Below are 18,789 nucleotides of genomic sequence, written 5' to 3'. Positions count from 1 at the left end.
TCTCTCTATCCACTGAGCCAAGCCAGGTAGGGCCTCACTGGAAATTTTTCAAAGATGTCTGGAACCCTTGCTCTAGACCCTGATATAAAAGGTCACTGACCTTGTTCTTACCAGTTTGGCTCAGTGGCTAGAGCGTCAGCCTGTGAACTAAAGAGACCCAGGTTCGATTCTGGTCAAGGGCATTTACTTTGGTTGCAGGCACGTGTTTCTAACTCTATCCCCCTCTCTTTCTGTAAAAAGTCAAAATACATTTTAAAAATAAATTACATCTTCCCTTAGGGTTTTATAAACAAACAAACAAACAAACAAACAAATAAATAAAAGGACATTGTCTTTAAAATCGTTGCTCCATGGTTGTGCATCGATTGACCTATGAACCAGGAGGTCATGGTTCAGTTCCCTGTGAGGGCACATTCCCTGGTTGAGGGCTTGATCTCCAGTAGGGGGGGTGGGAAGTTCTCTCTCATCGTTGATGTTTCTCTCTTTCTCTGCCTCTCACCTTCCCCTCTGGAATCAATAGAAATATGTCTGTGTGTGTGTGTGTTTTAAGCTGGCTTTTGCTAATTAGGCAGAAAAGGCCTGAACAGCCTTTTCTGCCTAATTAGCTTTTGCTAATCTGGCTTCCGTAGCCATCTGGCTGCAAAGTGCAGAACCAGGAGGAAGAAAGGTGAAGCCGAAGATCTCTCTGAAAAAAAAAAAAAGGCAAAAAAATGGCAAGAGGCCCTGGACCTGGCGCCGTCCTGATGCCTCCAGGTGGACCCCCAGGTCAGGCTCACACGCCAATCTCACTGACCCCGGGCGCCGCCTGGAAAGCAGGCCGGGCAGCTCGCTGTCTCCGTGCGGCTGGCGGGGTGGCTTCCCTTTCTGTGCGGGACCCGGCCCTCCACGCCGGCTGGGGGTGCACTCATCCCTCTCAGAGCCCCGGACACTGGGCTCGCCCCAGGGCCCTCGGAGCGGGGCATTGGGAAGAGCTTCCAGGAAAGGCCCTAAGGGCGGCCGCGGGGTGCGGCGCTTGGGGACCTGGGTAGCCGGTCACTGACAGCACGCGTGCGGGTCCTGCCCTCCCTGCTGCGACACGTTCGAGGCGGAGTCCGGGATGATTGCGCGACTCTCTCCTGGTTGCGCCCGGTTTACAGATCTCAAAAGGCTTATTTTGAAATATGCTGTAAAAAGTAAATAAATAAAAGTAAAATCAGTAACTGGATTTTTGCTAAAAGGAGCTGCCCTGGCCCGTACGGGGATCGAACCCGCGACCTTGGCGTTATTAGCACCACGCTCTAACCAACTGAGCTAACCGGCCAGCAGGAGCCAGGCGGGCGCCACTACGCCTATGAGGGGTCTGCGCCTGCGCTCCCGGCCGGCTCCGGGGCGGCTCCCTCCCTCTCCCGCGGCGCTGCCGTCACTCCCGCGGCCGGGAAAAGCGGAGGCTGGGCTATGCTTTCCGGCGGGAGGCAGGCGGCTTCTTCCAGCGAACGGAGTCTTCACGGGAAAATGCAAATTGCCTTCACTCGGGAGAAAGGCTTCCAACACTGCAACTCACGCTAGTTTTACCTCCCAGAACCCTTGCGGCGGGGAAAGAAACTTCGTGCATCCAGAGCGTTCGCTTTGGCTAAATAAAGCTTAGAAAGTAACAGGAAACCCGAGAAGGGACAAAAGAACCACCGACTTTCCCACCGCCCGCTAACCACCGCGGCTGGGACCATGGCATCCTTCCTTCCATTCCCCCCCACACTGTACAGACATGCACAGGGTGTCCCCCCAAAAGTATACAGATTTAACAGCTCAAGCTCAATTGATGTTTCTATCTTTTCAGATTTAACCCACAGGCATATATCATTATTCTAAGTGTGTATACATTTTTGGGAAACTGTGTGTGTGTGTGTGTGTAATATTTATAATTCAATATAACCTTGCTTAAGATATCATTTTTAAAAAATATATATTTTATTGACACTTTACAGAGAGGAGGAAGGAAGAGAGATAGAGAGCTAGAAACATCCATGAGAGAGAAACATCTACCAGCTGCCTCTTGCACACCCCCTACCAGGGATGTGCCGGCAACCAAGGTACATGCCCTTGACCGGAATCAAACCCAGGACCCTTCTGTCCACAGACCGACGCTCTACCACTGAGCCAAACCGGTTTCAGCAAGATATCATTTTAATCTTGTTTTTTACTTAGTATTCTATCCTAAGTCCATCCCTAAATAATTGCAAATGCCATTTTAAACGGTTCTTCCCCCTTTTATACCGTCTGGAAATGTCTTCGTTTGCCCTCTGATTAACTCGCACAGGAGTAAATCCTGGGTGTGCAACCGACAATATTCACTCCGAAGAGCCACGGTCTGCAGGCAGTGCAATAAAGCAGAGAGAACGTGTTAGGGCGGAGTCCACACACTTGTTGGCTCCTCAAACCTGTGTGTCCCAGGGGCCACGCTCTCTAGGGGCCTGAGGTCCCCACTCTGGTCTGAATGCTCACAAAGCTGCTCCCAAGCCCGTGTTCCATCAGTCCCCGCGTGAGCAGAAAGCCCAAGTCTGCCTCAGCTCAGCTGAACAGACTGAGTAGAAAGAATGTCAGGATGGGCACCTGGAAGGTGAGAGGCCCCGGCTTAGACAAAAGGCTACTCCGTAAAAAAAAAAAAAAGACATTAAGCCCGATAGTGCCCTAAACCCGGGCAAACAGCCGGAGTAAAATAGGTGACCCAGCCCACTGGGGGTTAGCAATGGCGGGGTCAGAGGGGTGGAGCGCTCGGACTGTGCTCAGGGCCTGTGAAGAAAGCGTGCTGGTCACGGAGGGCTGGGCAGACTCCAGAGACGGCGACACTTGACAGTGTTCTGAAGGACCACGGTGGGTAATTGTGGATCAAAGTGGGCAGAGCCCTCTGGGCAGAGGGAACTGCTGGTGATGACAGGCATCCTCTCCATTGGCTTACCTCTGAATGCCCAGAGCACGGCACGGCCTGCAGCAGTACATGTTTAATAACAGGAGGCAGATGGATGGATGAGCTCATTTAAAAAATCTGACATTTTACAACATAGTCATTGCTCTGTGCAAACTCTCCACTTATGGCCAGGCCCTGATCTGATGGCCAGATTTAGCAAAATAATTCATATGTGTTAATGCAATATTTGGGACATACTTATACTAAACTGGTACTTGTGTATCTAAAATTCAACTTGAACTAGAAGTACTCTGTTTTATCGGACAACCCTACACCAGAGCAGCAGCCCTTGGAAAGAAGCCATCTAAGAGGGGGGGCTGTCCAGCGGGGTCTGGGTGCGGGGGCAAGGTGAGAGAAGAGGCTCACGGAGGCTTTGGTGGGAGGATGGGAAACGGTGTGCTGAGCATTTAGGGTTGGCGGTGTCTTGGGACATCCAAGCTGGAACAGGTCTGGAGGCTCCCAGGGAGGCCTGGGCTAGAGGTGCTCCCAGCCTCGGGGAAGATTGCAGGGAAAGCTGTGGGTGTGCACCAGCTGGTCTGGGGCTGGGGGAGGGGTGATAACAGATGGGGTGCACTCATTGGTGAGTCCCATGGAGCACCTGGTCCTCAGAGGGATGGGTGTAGCTAGTGTGGTGGCTGAGGGAGGGAAGTTCAAAGAGGAAAGTCACTGGGTGGATGCCCAGAGGTGCCATGGGGCTGAGGAGCTGTGGGAGGCAGGCAGACCAGTTGGCAAGTCCCTGCCAAGACCCAGGGACGGGGTGTCGGGGTCCTGGGATGAGAACAGTCAGCTAAGAGGGCGGCAGATCCCAGACCCATTCCCAATTCAGGGGAGCTACCACATGTGGGAAGCAGAGAGAGGAGGGGCCCCCCCTGCACCACAGGCTTTGGGCTTCTGTGATGGACAGCTGGTGCCTTGGGTAAGCAGGGAGCCCAGAGGAGGCAGGGGGAGAGGGGGAAGCCTGCAGCCCGGGCAGGGGGTCCGAGGCAGCCGACCTCAGGCCTGAAGCTCAGGAGTGGTCAGTGCTAGGGGAGCAGGTGGTCAGCCCTGCAGAGGGGGTGGGGTGAGGGGGGACTGCCTGCACGGTGCAACCTGGGAGCCAGCACCCAGGAAGCTTTCAGTGAGTGTCTGTGGAGAAGATGGGGAGTGGCCCAGGGGCTGGCCAGTGGGAGCCCTTGGAGAGCTGTCCCAGGCGGGAGAGAGTCAGAGACAGAGGCCGAGAGCTCCCAGCGGGGTCCTGGCCAGAGTCAAACGCTGCAGCAGCCCAAGGCCAGGGGAGGCGGCCTGCAGGGCCTGCGCTCAGTTTGGGTCCAGCACGGGGAGGGCGGCGCGCTGAGTGCGGCTCCCACAGGAGCTGGGCCACGGGAAAGCACAGGAAGGAGGGCGAGGGGGCACCTGCCAGCAGAGGCTGGTGAGGAAGGAAGGGTCACGCAGGTGGCAGCTGGACAGACCGCCATGAGAGTGGGTCGGGGGGATCTCAGGTGCCTCCCTCCCTCCTCTGCCTCTTCCCAGTGGAGCAGCCTTGGAAAATCCAAAGGATGGTCTGGAGCTGAGCTCCTGCTGTGCTATAAACCCCAAATCAAAATGGATTAAACTCACATGAGCTTACAACACACGCAGGACTGGGACGGCTGCTGCCCGGTGAACAGGAAGCCTCCTTCCTCATCCTCTGACTGCCTGGCCCAGGAGGTCTGCATTCCAGGGCCCAGGAGCCTGGGGGCCGACTCGGGGAGCCCGGAGCCCGGACATCGCTGCCAGTGATGCACGGAGAGGAAAACGAGGACTCAATTCTAAGCCAACTCACTTTATTAAAAACTCAATTCTACTCCAACTCACTTTATTACAAGCCATCCTGGATCCACCCTACAGGCTGCTCAGTACAATCTCCAAACACTCGGAATAAAAGCCTGTCAGTGCTCAGCACATGAGCTCCAAAGGAAAACCTCTTTCCAGAACCCCGTCACCAGGCCGACCCCATCCCAGGAAGAGCACCTCAGGAACAACAGGACCCGAACGTGCAGGCAACTGGTCGCAGACATACAGCAGATGGGACTCCCCATGGCAAAGATTGACGCCAATTGATGTAAATACAGGCTGTCCCCCAAAACACTATAAAGAGATGAGGCTGCTGCTGGACAATGTGTCCCCGCTGCATGAAAATACAGGCTGTCCCCCAAAACACTATAAAGAGGTGAGGCTGCTGCTGGACAATGTGTTCCCGCTGCATGCAAATACAGGCTGTCCCCCAAAACACTATAAAGAGATGAGGCTGCTGCTGGACAATGTGTCCCCGCTGCATGAAAATACAGGCTGTCCCCCAAAACACTAGAAAGAGATGAGGCTGCTGCTGGACAATGTCCCCCCGCTGCATGCAAATACATGCTGTCCCCCAAAACAGTATAAAGAGGTGAGGCTGCTGTTGGACAATGTTTTCCCGCTGCATGAAAATACAGGCTGTCCCCCAAAACACTATAAAGAGATGAGGCTGCTGGACAATGTGTCCCCGCTGCAAGCAAATAAAGGCTGTCCCCCAAAACAGGTACAGAGGTCAGATGGAAAAGGACACTCACAGGATGTAAATATAGGGTGCCCCCCAAAAAGGTATACCAAGGTTAGACACATGGTGGAAATTGCACCCCACTGAGTGGAAATATAGTGTCCCCGCAAAATGTACACACTTTAACAACTGCTAAAGCACTTAATTGTCACTCCTTTTCAGGTTTAACCGACTTGAAGAAATGGGTGAAGACAGACTAAGATTTGGATGAAGAACATTTCTCCGTGAGGCTTTCTTCGGGGACACACACAAGTTAAAGTTTAGGGACCCACGCCCAGCAGGCGAAAAATCCAGGGCAGCTGCTGGAAGAGATGCGCACAAACCCCGAACCGAAGGAGCGATTCTTGATGTTTGGACTCCATGGCTGTGGTAGTCTGGTCCAGGCGCTGCTGCTAAGGAAGCAATGGAACCGCAAACACCGAGAATCGCTGTGTTCGTGTTTCTGCGCATCCTCTGTCCACAACGGCCCTGGATGCCTGCAGTGTGGCCCGGGCGGGTCCAGACCCTTCACCCTGTATGTGTCCCCAAAAGAAAGTCCAGAGGATATATGTTCTTTATTCAAAGCTTAGTCTGGTGTCACCCATCCCGTCAAATCCGTTAACCTGAAAAGGAGTGAAAATGGAGGTATCAGCTGTTAAACTGTGTGTACATTTGGGGGGACACGCTGGGTGCATGTAGTATTTGGGAAACACCCTGTAGTACCATACATTTGGGGAACAGCCTGTACTACATACATTTGGGGGGACACCTTAAAGCACAGTGGCTGAGGGGCAGGCCCGTGCTGCCATGGTGGGAGGGTGACCCTGGGGCTGGCACAGCGCTGTCACTAACAGATGCATGGAAGCAGGGGAAACCCTTCCTCGTTCTGATGGTGATCCCGGCCCCTCAGGTGGATGGGAGAGGGGGCCCAGGTGGTGAGAAGGCTGGTCGGGGTTCGAAAGGTTCAGGAGCTGCGGGGCCAGGAGACGAGTCACCACGGCCACGCTCCATCCTCAGACACCGTCTGCCGGGCCCACGCTGCTGTGGGGCTGCCGCCTGCTCTCTGCCGCCTGTTGTTCCCAGGACCCATGTTCTCAGGGGCCGTTGGCGGGGAGCCATGTCGGAATCCCTGTATGATCTAGTGGCAGGGAGCCCCTCTCTGTGCTCCTGCCCTGGACCCGTCTCCTCGGAGAGGTTGAGGTCCGCTGGGAAGGGGCCACGAGCCACTTGCCCTGAGTGTCAGGGCTGGGGCTGGTCCCGGCAGCCGGGGCTGCGCGATGCTGGGCTGGAGCCACCTCCTCCTGTGGCCATGGTGGGCTGTGGCGGAGGGCAGAAGGGGAGCCAGCCTCTCTTCTTTTGGGGGAGCCAGGGAGAAGGACCTCCTGTCCAGGGGTCAGCAGTGGGGCCCAGGCCCTGAAGGAGCTGAAGGAGGAGAGGCAGGGGGTGGCTGGCTGGTTCACTGCCCCCCAAGGCCTCAGAACCTCCGGCTGCAGGGAGACTCCTGTTTGCAGGCCTCTGGCCCGCGGGCCCCAAGCAGCCGGGCCGAGGCCAGGCTGAAGAACCTGTTCAGGGAAGCGCCCGCGGGCCGCTGTGTGGGCGGTCGGGCAGCCGCATGGCGTCAGGCTCTGCCCAGAAACAGGCTCTGGGAGGCGGGCTGCCTCAGGTGCACTGGGTGGGCCTCGGCCTCAGCAGGTCTCAAGCCGGGCTTTACATGCTGCCCCCCTCCAGCAGCTCCCCGGAGGTGCTGGCAGTCCTTCTGCGGGCACAGAGCTGGAGGCGTCCTCCCTCCTCTCCTGGCAGCTGGGCCTGCTGGCCTCCGGTGGCCAGTGGTAGGGAGAGTGTGGTGGTTCTGACCAGGCACCTTGGAAGGTTATCAGGCAACTGGGCGTTTCCTAGAGAGAAGAGAACAGGACAGAGAGGCGGGAGTGAGGACAGGAGGGTCCTCGGAGAGCCCTCCCCCCCAGGGCGGCCCCTGCGCAGGCCACATGGCCAGCCCCAAAGTTCCCGCTCCTGCAGGGCCTGCTCACAGCCCAGCGTGGCCCCAGCACACACAGCGCCTGGGCTAGGACGCCAGGGCTGGGGCTGGGTCAGCAGAGGCATGTGTGCAGTCCAGGCTGCCTCCCCGGAAGGCGGGGGGCTCCCGTCAGTATTAGGTGCCCAGGGCCTGGGGCAGAGAAGGACGGTGAGAAATGGGCTGCCACATCCCATGCCAAGGTGGGGGACCACACCGAGGCCTAGAGCAGAGGCAGCAGGGCACACGGAGCCCAGGACAAAAGCGGGGCTGTGCCTCACGGCCGTGGTCTGAGCGGGAGGCCCTGGCCGCAGACCTGAACCAAGGCCCTGGGAGGCCGGCCCTCGCTCTAACCCTCGCTCATAGCACGGGCCCTGAGCAGCTGGGAGAACGGGAAGGACCAACTCACGAGGCTCCACCAAATGTCGGCACAAGGCCAGCACAGGAAGTCCTGGGCACAGCTGCTGTGTGACGCTGTGTCCTCGATCCCTGACCCGTGTCCGCTCAGGACCACCGAGACCTGTGGGCCGGGCCCTCACGGGCCAGGACGGCACTCTGAGGACTTGACAACCAAGTGGGTGGCCACCCCAACAGCCGTGGGCTTAAGAAGTCCTCATCTCCGCATGGTGCCTTCACTGCACAAGGAGCTCACCTTGTGTTTTGTGCTTTTCTGCAATCTGTGCATTTAGTCGTGAACAATACTCTTATCAAAGGCAAACAGAACCCTAATTTTAAGAAACCATGAAGGAAAAACCCCTAAAAGGTGTCCAGCTACCTCGCACTGGGACAAGATGTGCTCTCCAAACCCCAGTGGCAAATGCACGCGGCTGGAGGTCCAGGAGCAGGAGGACAAGGCTGTTTTGCACAGCGTCCGGCTCCAGGCAGCCCGGGGGCTGTGGGCCCAGAGCCCTCCCACTGTCCGGATTGCAGGCCCTCTCCTCACTCTGCCAGGACCTGCCCCCTGCCCCTCAGCTCCTTAAGGTGTACACACACCATGAGGTCGGAAGCACTTCGTGTTACCACTTGAAATCAGGCATCCAGTGCGTGAACTCACCATGGGGAGAGCGAGGCGGAGATGGACAGACAGCAGCCAAGCCAGAGTCACTTCTCGTTTCCCAGTGCGCCTACGGGAGCCTGGCGGAGGCAGGAGCAGGCCGTGGCAGCCCAGGAAGCGGGGCCAGTGCCGGAGTCCAAGTAGATGACACAGAAGTTAGTGGGACACACCGATGGCGGCTCCTTGGCTTTGATGTGGCCTTGTTGTCATGGCGATAGAGGTTTACATTTGCTACTGGATCTTTTTTTTTTTTTCCATAAGTACTGATTTTCTTTGGGCTTGTTTGTTGTTGTTGACTTTGTCTTTTTTTTAAAAATTTTTCAGAAATAAAGGGTATATGGTCAAGACAGGGATAAAGGGGAAGGATAATAAATCTTCGGGGTTGGAAAAAAGGGAGAGGCTAGTTAGGGGGTGGAGGGGGCACTTTAACAGTTGCAGCAACATATGAGGTTAAACAAAGTCGAGCTGGCCCTGGGAGGCTGGTCTTTGACTTTGTCCTTCTTCTTCCTGCTCCAAAAGGCACGCTTTTGTTGCCCGCTTGCTAAATTGTTAAGCCAAGGGAGGAAAGATAAAAAACACAGAAAATAGCAAATGAATGAATTGAATAATGACCAATGACGCTACGTTCGCTAAATGTACTTGGACAATCAGAATCCTGTCCGGCCCAGGAGAGATGCCACATTCCCCACGGCCCACCCCGAACCAGGACTCCGTGAGTCACTTGTGCTCTGACTCCACTGAGCCCGCGGAGTGGCGCCTGGAGCCGGTGCTCTGCGGAGCTCCAGGGGAGAACTCTGTGTTGCTGGAGGAGACGACGCGTCAGACCGCTTTCCCATGTCACCGGGTGACGTTATTAAACAAGGTGTTTATCGATTTAGGGCTCGGCTTTTCTTACTCCTCCATGTTTTGGTCCAATGTGTTTTTATTGATTGTCAGAGAGGGGGAGGGAGAGGGAGGTAGAAACATCAATGATGAGAAAGATGGATCGACTGTCTTCTGCACGCCCCTTACTGGGGATGGAGCCCGCATCCCGGGCCTGCGCCCTGACCGGGAATCAGAAGGTGTTCTCCTGGTTCACGGGACGATGCTCAACCATCGCAGCCTCACCAGCTGGGCTTACTCATCCCTGTTAGTGACAGGCTCCCTGACAACTTGGCTCACACACAACCAACTCCTGCCCCTCCGCAAAGACCTTGGCACACTTAGGGCATGTCTCTGGCCTGCTGCATGCAGTGACGTAGTCCACCCGAACTACTCAGTCATAATACTTCTTTTTAAAAAGTCCTCACGGGAGGGTATTGTTTTCATTGATCTTTAGTGAGAGTGGAAGGGAGGACATAGGTGGAGGGAGGGAGAGAGAGAGGGAAACATGGATGTGAGCGAGATACATCCACTGGTTGCCTCTCTCACAAACCCCAAACGCGTTTGTGGATCAATCCTGCAACCGAGGTATGTGCGCCTGACTGGAAAGCAAAGTTGTGCCCCTTTGCTCCTGTGATGCTATCAGCACTGAGCCACATGGGTAGGGCTCACTCAGGATTCTTTTTATTTTTTTACAAATTTATTTTAAAAATATATTTTCCTGCCGAAACTGGTTTGGCTCAGTGGTAGAGCGTCGGTCTGCGGACTGAAAGGTCCCGGGTTGGATTCCGGTCAAGGGCATGTATGTACCTTGGTTGCGGGCACATCCCCAGTGCGGGTGTGCAGAAGGCGGCTGATCGGTGACTCTCTCTCATCAATGTTTCTAACTCTCTATCCCTCTCTCTTCTTTTCTATAAAAAAATCAATAAAATATATTTTTAAAAAAGAAAAGAAAAAAGAAAATGTCTACCTCTATTTCATACCCAAACACCCTCAAAATCAAGGATCATCGCAGCTTAGATCCCGACACATCCTCTCCTCTAGGTTTGCCCTTCACAACCTTCAAATCATAGTCTCATGAGAGCAGGCGAGTGGTCTGACTTCCTCAACTCGTCATGTACATGGATGAATAGAAGGGATTTCTCCCAGTTCTCCCTGAGGATTCAAGTGCAGGGCTGCACCTCTGTTATTTCTGCCCCCACAGCACCACCTGCTGGCCATAGCTCACACCAAAGGAAAATGGACCCACTATTCAGTGCTGGTGCCCCAAGATGGTGTAGCATCTTCAGGGACCAAAGAAGCTTGAAGTGCAGGCCCTGCTCACAGAGGTTAAGAGCTCGGGCCCGTAATCTGGCAGGCCCGGTTCGGAACCCAGCTCCAACACTTGTCCTCTGGGCCAGTGCTTACCCTTGTCAAGCCTCACCTTCCCGGCTCTGAACAGGGGACAAGAAGCGTGCCCAGCTCACCCTGCAGTTAGACTCAAGGAGACGGATTAGGCAGGTCACCTACAGAAAGGCCGCGGAGCCCAGAAAGCACCATCGCGCGGCTGCTGTTACTAACATCAACCACAGACCTGCTCACTCATGGATCCAACCACAGCTGGATCTGTCACGCAGTTCTTTCTCACAAAGTGTTGCTAACTCAATTAGGCTGATTACAGCTCACTGATCAACTTAGCCAATCCCAGGAGTTGACGTGATACATGTCAAAGAGTTTGAAGGGCCAGTATGAAAACCTGAGGCTACAGAACCCTCTAGAGAAAACAATGTCAATAAGTCAATAAGCTTCATGATCATTTACCTGCACGTGAGTGTTTCACCCAATTCGCCTCCTGAGAGGCTGGGAATGCAAGCACCAGTCCCCAGACAGTGGGTCCGGGAGCAAACACTTCATGGCTGCATCTCGAGCCACACAGCAGGACCTGAAGTGGTGACGGCCCCCTGGAACGGCTGGTGCGCCAGTCACGCTCACAGGGCGGCTTGTCCCAGGCCCTGGGTCCTGTCGGGTCCTGTAACGCCAGCCCCTGGGAGCGCACGAGTCTCAGGCCTGGCCCCGTCTTCAGAAAGTCCTGGAGTCCTTCAGCAAATTGCACTTTCCCAGGGCGCACGTTTGGCGGGTTTATAGGTGAACTAGAGGCCCGGTGCATAAAATTCGTGCACAGGGGGCGGGGTGTCCCCCAGCCCAGCCTGCACCTCTCCAATCTGAAGATGTTCGACTGCCTACCGGGATCAGGCCTAAATGGGCAGTCGGACATCCCTCTCACAATCCAGGATTGCTGGCTCCCAACTTCTTGCCTGCCTTCCTTCCTGATTGCCCCCAACTGCTTCTGCCTGCCAGCCAAATCACCACCAACCACTCCCCTGTGAGCCGGATTGATGCCTAACGCTCACAACTGCTTTCCCCTGCAGGCTTAGGTCCCCCCCCCCCCCCACCCAATTGCCCTTTCCTCCAGTTGCCCCCAACTTCCCTCCTCTGCTGGCCTGGTCACGCCTAACTGCCCTCTCCTACAGTCTTCAATGCCCCCAACGGCCCTCCCTTGCAGACCTGGTCCCTCCCAACTGCCCTCCCCTGATGGCCATCTTGTTGTGGCCATCTTGTGTCCACATGAGATCAGTGATCTTTGACCACAATGGGGCAGCCATTTTGAATGTTGGCGTGACGGTCAATTTTCATATTATTCATTTATTAGATAAGAGGATTAGATAGGTGGAGGCCTGGTGAATGGGTGGGGGCCAGCTGGTTTGCCCTGAAGGGTGCCTTGGACCAGGGTGGTGGTTCCCTTGAGGTGTGAGGTGGCCTGGGCCAGGGGCCTTTTGTGGTTTGCATGCAGGCCAAGCCCCCTATCAACCCAAGAGGAGGTCCTGGTATCTGCCATTCATTTATCCTCTATAATGGAAACTTTGTAGCCTTGAGCAGAGCCAAGCCTCCTGCTCACTCTGTGGCTGCAACCATTTTTGCTGGCATTTATGCATCTTCTATAATTGAAACTTTGTAGGCATTGGCAGAAGCCAAGGCAGACCATGGCAGGCAGAAAGCTTGATTTCCTCCATTGCCGGAGAAACCCAAGCCTTCTGCTCTCTCTGTGGCCGCAGCCACCTTGGTTGGGTTAATTTGCATACTCGATCCTGATAGGATGGTGGGCATGGCTTGTTGGTGTGGCAGAGATACATCAATTTGCATATCACTCTTTAATTAGATAGAATAACCAATAAAATGATATTTCCAAGTGAATTTGAAAACTAAACCACCTTTAAGGCGATGGCTCTCTTCAGTCGGTTGTAAGATGAACAACCCCCATCCCCACCACCACCACCACCACCACGCCTCACTTCTCTGAAACCAGGATGCAGTCGGGGCACTCTCACAGTCACTGTCAGCAAGCTGACAAAACCGTCACTGCCACCGCCCATTCATTTTCTTTTTATGAGCACGAAATGGGGCAGCTCACAGCTGCCAGCCTCTTAGGTCCCAGGAAACGCAAGCAGCACATGCAGCTAGAAAACCCCTGGCACCTCTGGCTCATGCCCGCCACAGTTGTAAATGCGCGCCCCCTGGTGGGAGGACTCAGGGCCGGGTCAGGGGGAGAGGAGAACCCCACCTGCTTTTAGAGGCCCGGGAAGAGCAGAGCCCGAGCCTTGCTGAAGACCCGGCAGATGTCCATGACGTGTTACATGCGTGGGATCTCCCTACAGAAATGGCTAATCCGAGGCCTGGCACAGACCAGGAAGCCCACAAACGTACTCTCCTGAGCTTGTCTCTGCGGTAACTGTCGGGAGATCCGCTCTGGATACTCGAGGACCCACCACAGTGTGCGTGATGGAGAGGCTTCTCATGCTGAAGATACTAAACGGTTCTGGGACGAAACCACCACAACAGAGACGGGGGTTCACATTCTCTACCTGGGTGTCCACACACGTAAGGGGCCCGACGTGGGTGTGTGTGTGCGGAGCACCCCTTTCAGACTCCAAGCACACGTGTGCACACCCAGCTGGCTTCTCGATGCTTCCGCCCTGCCCACGAGGGAGGCCTGCCATCCTCCCGTTCACTGCCCTCCTGCAGCCAGGCCAGCGCCTCCTACCTTTTGGCAGGGGCTCACTGCCGGTGTCTCCGTCTTCCAGTCGGCCCGAGCCGGCTGGGGGGGCCTCCGGGGACCCGGGAACGCTCTCTGCGGGTGACGTGGCTTGTCCTCTTGAGCCATGTCTCTGGCGTTGGAAGAATCTGAGGAAGGCTCTCAGGTGACTCCTGCGCTTTTTCCTATTAGAAGCAGAGGTTCAGGACATGCCAACCCTCGCTGCCCCTTCAACCGGGAAAGTGGCCGTTAACTGGGGCTTCAGCACCAGGTTCCCACGAACGTGTGTCACCAGCACCATGACCATCGCATGTGGCCTCAGGGCATGGGACACATTTGCAGTTCATTCGCACAGACCCAGGGAGGGGAGAAGCGTTCCCGGTGGCAGAAACCACACTAGCCTCTCTCTCGGGAACCAGAACTTCACATGCAGCCTCCACTCTGGGTCCTGGGAGGCACCGGAACAGGTGCCGTGCTCATCTAGCTGTGCTGGCAATTGTGCATCCAAGGGCCATTTCCATAAGAGCAGGACCTCCTCATTTCCGGCTAGAGCTAATACTACGTGGGACAGGCGGGCAGACTTTGCCCCTTCCCGGCACTGAGGAATTGGCGTGAGGGGGCAGGAGGGCAGGCCCAGTGGGCCATTTGGATGAAAAAGAGTGAACACTGGCTGGCGTGCCTCAGGGGTTAGAGCACTGGCATGAGCACCCAAGGGTCAAGGGTTTGATTCTGGGTCAAGGGCATATACCTGGGTTACAGATTTCTCCCTGGGCCCAGTAGGGGGGTGTGGGCTGGCAACCACTCAATGTGTCTCTCTCATATTGAGGTCTCTCTCTCCCTCTTTCCCACCCCCAGGTGATGTTTAAAAAAAACTTAAAATAGCCCTAGCCTGTTGTGCTCAGTGGATAGAGTGATGGTCTCTGGACTGAAGGGTCCTGAGTTCCATTCTGGTCAAGGGCACTTGCCCGGGTTTCGGCCTTAATTCCCCATGTGGGACGTGCAGGAGGCAGCCAATTAATGATTCGCTCTCATCATTGATGTTTCTCTCTCTCCCTTCCTCTCTGAAAACAATAAAAATGTTTTTCCAAATATCTAGACTAGAGGCTCAGTGCACCAATTGGTGCATGGGTGGGGTTTGGCCGGCCCAACCCGATACCGGGCCCCATCTGGCCTGGCCTGCCTGGAGGAGGGACCACAGGCCGTTGGCTGGCTGTCCCCGTTCCCTGGTCAAACTCCCGGTGAGGGCACAAGTTGCATATTAGCCTGTTATTATAGAGAATAAATAAAATGAAATAAAAATAAATAAATGGAAGCAGTGAACTTAAAGGGTAATCATTGCAGCTAACTTCAAATGGCATTCTCATGTCACAAGAAGAACCGCATCTGGTTCAATCCCGGCTCTGCAGCGGAGCAGCACTGTGCTTCCTCAGCTCCCTCCCTTTCCCCACTGATGCCCTGATGTGCTCTCCACGCCAGGGCCAGGCGGAGGCTGGGAAATGCTGAGCTTCTGGGATGTCCACAGGAGGCCTTGAGGGATTCATGGTGATTTGACCCCAAGGCTGGGCTGGGGCAGGACAACCTGAAGGCCCAGCTCTTGGGGCTCAGGCCCGGGCCCAGGGGAAGGCCTGCTGGATTGAGCCTGGCAGTCTCAGGGATCAAGCTGGTCCCCCGCTGGGCTGCTGCTCTGCAGAAGGGTACATGATGGTGAGCCACCCTGAGGCCCAGAGACTCCAGAGGAATGTAGGGAAGCCCAAGAGGGAAGACTGAAGGCCATAGGTGCTGGCCCAGGTGTCCGGCCCCCGCTTCCTTCCTCAAACAGAAGCACGGCGTTCCAGGTCCTGAAACCTGGAGACACAGCCTGACAGTCCACTTCAGTGGCCCTAAACCACAGACTCCAGGCGCCTCGCACAGGCTCAAGGCCAGCTGCATTCCCATCCCTCCGAGGATGCCCCCGAGGGCGGGACAGAAAGAAACTCCATTCTTTCAGAGCTGGGAGGGACATTCGCACAGGGGACATGCCACGGAAGGGAAGGTGGAGGCCCCACCAAACAGGCCCCTGATCCAGGTGGCTTTCCCCACTCCTGACAGAGCAGCTCTCTGTTCTGAGTTTAAGTTACCGCCCCTGAGAACAACTCACATCCCGGCAGTAGGTTCCTGGGCATCTTTAGCTTCAGTTATTAAGTCATCGTCCTCCTCCTCCTCTGCATTTCCTGTAGGCACTGGTTTCAATGAGCTTCTGTAAACAGCAGAGAAGAAGAAAACAATTTGATTTATTTTTATTTTTTCAAAATATATTTATTAATTTTTTACAGAGAGGAAGAGAGGGATAGAGAGTTAGAGACATCGATCAGAGAATCATGGGTCAGCTTGGTCTTCACACCCACTACTGGAGATGTGCCTGCAATCGAGGTATATGCACTTGACTGTAATCGAACCAGGGACCTTTCAGTCCACAGGCCCAGGCTCTATCCACTGAGCCAAATCGGTTTCGGCAACATTTTGATGTTAAATAAAATGTGTATATTGACTAATGAGCACAGGCTGGGACCTGCCCCGAATGGCAAGCAATTCCCTGGGACTCAGACATCACCGAGCTCATGACTGTCATGCTCGCCACGTTTAAATACGGGGATGGAAGCAAGTGGCGTGGGCCCACCGACCTGGCCACTGCTCCAGGTGGCTTTCCCCACTCGTGACAGGGCAGTTAACTGTTCTGAGTTTAAGTTACCGCCCCTGAGAACCACTCACATTTCGTCAGCAGGTTCCTGGCCATCTTTATCTTCAGTCATTAAGTCGTCGTCGTCCTCCTCCTCCGCATTTCCTGTAGGCACTGGTTTCAGTGAGCTTCAGTAAACAGCGGAGAAGGAGAAAACAATTTGATTTATTTTTATTTATTTTTTCAAAATATAGTTATTGATTTTTTACAGAGAGGAAGAGAGGGATAGAGAGTTAAAGACATCGATGAGAGAATCATCGATCAGCCTCGTCTTTTACACCCACTACTGGAGATGTGCTTGCAACCGAGGTACATGCCCTTGATCGTAATCAAACCAGGGACCTTTTAGTCCACAGGCCCAGGCTCTATCCACTGAGCCAAATCGGTTTCGGCAACATTTTGATGTTAAATAAAATGTGTATATTGACTAATGAGCACAGGCTGGGACCTGGCCCAGAATGGCCAGCAATTCCCTGGGACTCAGACATCACCGAGCTCATGACTGTCATGCTCGCCACGTTTAAATACGGGGATGGAAGCAAGTGGCGTGGGCCCACCGACCTGGCCCCTGCTCCAGGTGGCTTTCCCCACTCGTGACAGGGCAGTTCTCTGTTCTGAGTTTAAGTTACCGCCCCTGAGAACAACTCACATCTCGGCAGCAGGTTCCTGGCCATCTTTAGCTTCAGTTATTAAGTCATCGTCCTCCTCCCCCTCCGCATTTCCTGTAGGCACTGGTTTCAGTGAGTTTCTGTAAACAGCGGAGAAGGAGAAAACAATTTGATTTATTTTTATTTATTTTTTCAAAATATAGTTATTGATTTTTTACAGAGAGGAAGAGAGGGATAGAGAGTTAGAGACATCGATGAGAGAATCATCGATCAGCCTCGTCCTGCACACCCACTACTGGAGATGTGCTTGCAACCGAGGTACATGCCCTTGACCGTAATCAAACCAGGGACCTTTCAGTCCACAGGCCCAGGCTCTATCCACTGAGCCAAATCGGTTTCGGCAACATTTTGATGTTAAATAAAATGTGTATATTGACTAATGAGCACAGGCTGGGACCTGGCCCAGAATGGCCAGCAATTCCCTGGGACTCAGACATCACGGAGCTCATGACTGTCATGCTCGCCACGTTTAAATACGGGGATGGAAGCAAGTGGCCTGGGCCCACCGACCTGGCCCCTGCTCCAGGTGGCTTTCCCCACTCTGACAGGGCACCTTTCTGTTCCGTGTCTACGTTACTGCCGCTCAGAACAACTGACGTCCCGGACCGTCATGCTCGCCACATGGGGATATGGAGATGGAAGCATGTGGCGTGGGCCTGGGAACCTAACACGCGAGGAGACCTACTAAAGCCCCAAGGATCAGGCTGGACCTCATCTCAAGAGAGCAAAGCCCGAACCATGTGAAACTCAGGATCCCACATCCGTGGGCTTTGAGAGCTCACACCCTGGTTTCCTTGCTGGAATATGAGTCCCCCGGATTGAGGCAGCAGCTCAGGCTCCTTTGGCCAAAAGGCTGCTCAGGTCCCTCCTAATCCGGGGCTTTTCTGAGAGCTCCCCATAAAGTAGGCAGAGTGAAAAGTGATACCTCACAAACTGCTGGGCCTAGGCCCACCGAACCCGCTGGGTTCCCAGCGCCCTTGGCTCAGCATCTGCTCTTCCAGTCTGTGTTCTCCTCCCACAGTCGTGCTCCTCGGCCTTATGCTAGACAGACCCCCACCACTAGGCACACAATCTCAGGGAGCACAGGCCCCACAACCCTCCCTGGGCTGGGAGGACTCCCCTCGGAGCAGTTCAGGAAGCCAGCCAACTCCCTGGCCTCCTGCAGACACTGTCTAATGCAAACCATCACCACATCATCCCCTGGGTACCAAAGCCCGACGCTACTAGTTGGCACCTTCCCAACCTCCGCTGGTCATTTGTACCCACTGCGTTACAGAGAGCCAACTCAGGCCACAGTCCTTTCTGCCCCAAACTACGATGTGGCTTTCCAGGTCAGCCATCCTGAGTGGGTGGCGAGCCGGCTGGAGCTGAGCAGAAGAATCCGGGAGAACGGTGAAGCAGCACCCTGACCCCGGGGTGCTGGGACAGGACCCTGTGGTCACTGTGACCTTGTCCCTGTCCCTCAGGGCCAGCCATACCCCACCACAAGGAAGGACAGTCCAGCAGCACTAGGACCGAGGGGTGAAGGCCACCCTGGGCCCACCAGATGCCTCTCGGGTTACTTGACTTCCAACCACCAGGTTTCCAGCACCGAGCCGCTCCCTCCTGCCTCATTTCAGGCAGCTCCCTCGGCCTCTAGACCAGCCTCCCATAAACACTCACTCCTAGTGAATCCCACCCCTTAGTGAGGCATGGACGCCTTCCACATCTCATTGCCCTCTGCTCCGGCTTTCCCTCCTGCCACTGGGTGCGCCTTCCCTGCACCCAGACCACCCCTGCTCCATCTTCACGCCCCCCCACGTCCCGCCCCACTGGCTGGCCCTGGCTCCATCCGGGTCAGCAGCAGAACCCCGATGCTCACCACCACGCTTCCTTCTACACCTCCATGGAGCTCCTCACAATCTGTCTGCTGTGCACACACCGCTCACATCCCATC

The 18,789-nt window shown here is 55.0% G+C and overlaps 1 non-coding gene across 1 annotated transcript; it reads right to left on the bottom strand.

The window, feature by feature from the left end:
• Positions 1-1,226: 1,226 nt before the first annotated feature.
• On the bottom strand, positions 1,227-1,300 carry TRNAI-AAU. Its single transcript has one exon. It is a non-coding gene; the product is annotated as a tRNA-Ile (tRNA).
• Positions 1,301-18,789: the final 17,489 nt, after the last annotated feature.

This window comes from Pipistrellus kuhlii, unplaced genomic scaffold (genome assembly GCF_014108245.1).
Source record: "Pipistrellus kuhlii isolate mPipKuh1 unplaced genomic scaffold, mPipKuh1.p scaffold_m20_p_97, whole genome shotgun sequence".
NCBI lineage: Eukaryota > Metazoa > Chordata > Mammalia > Chiroptera > Vespertilionidae > Pipistrellus > Pipistrellus kuhlii.
Note: the sequence above shows the minus strand (reverse complement) of the source record. Positions and strands in the feature narration are given on the sequence as shown.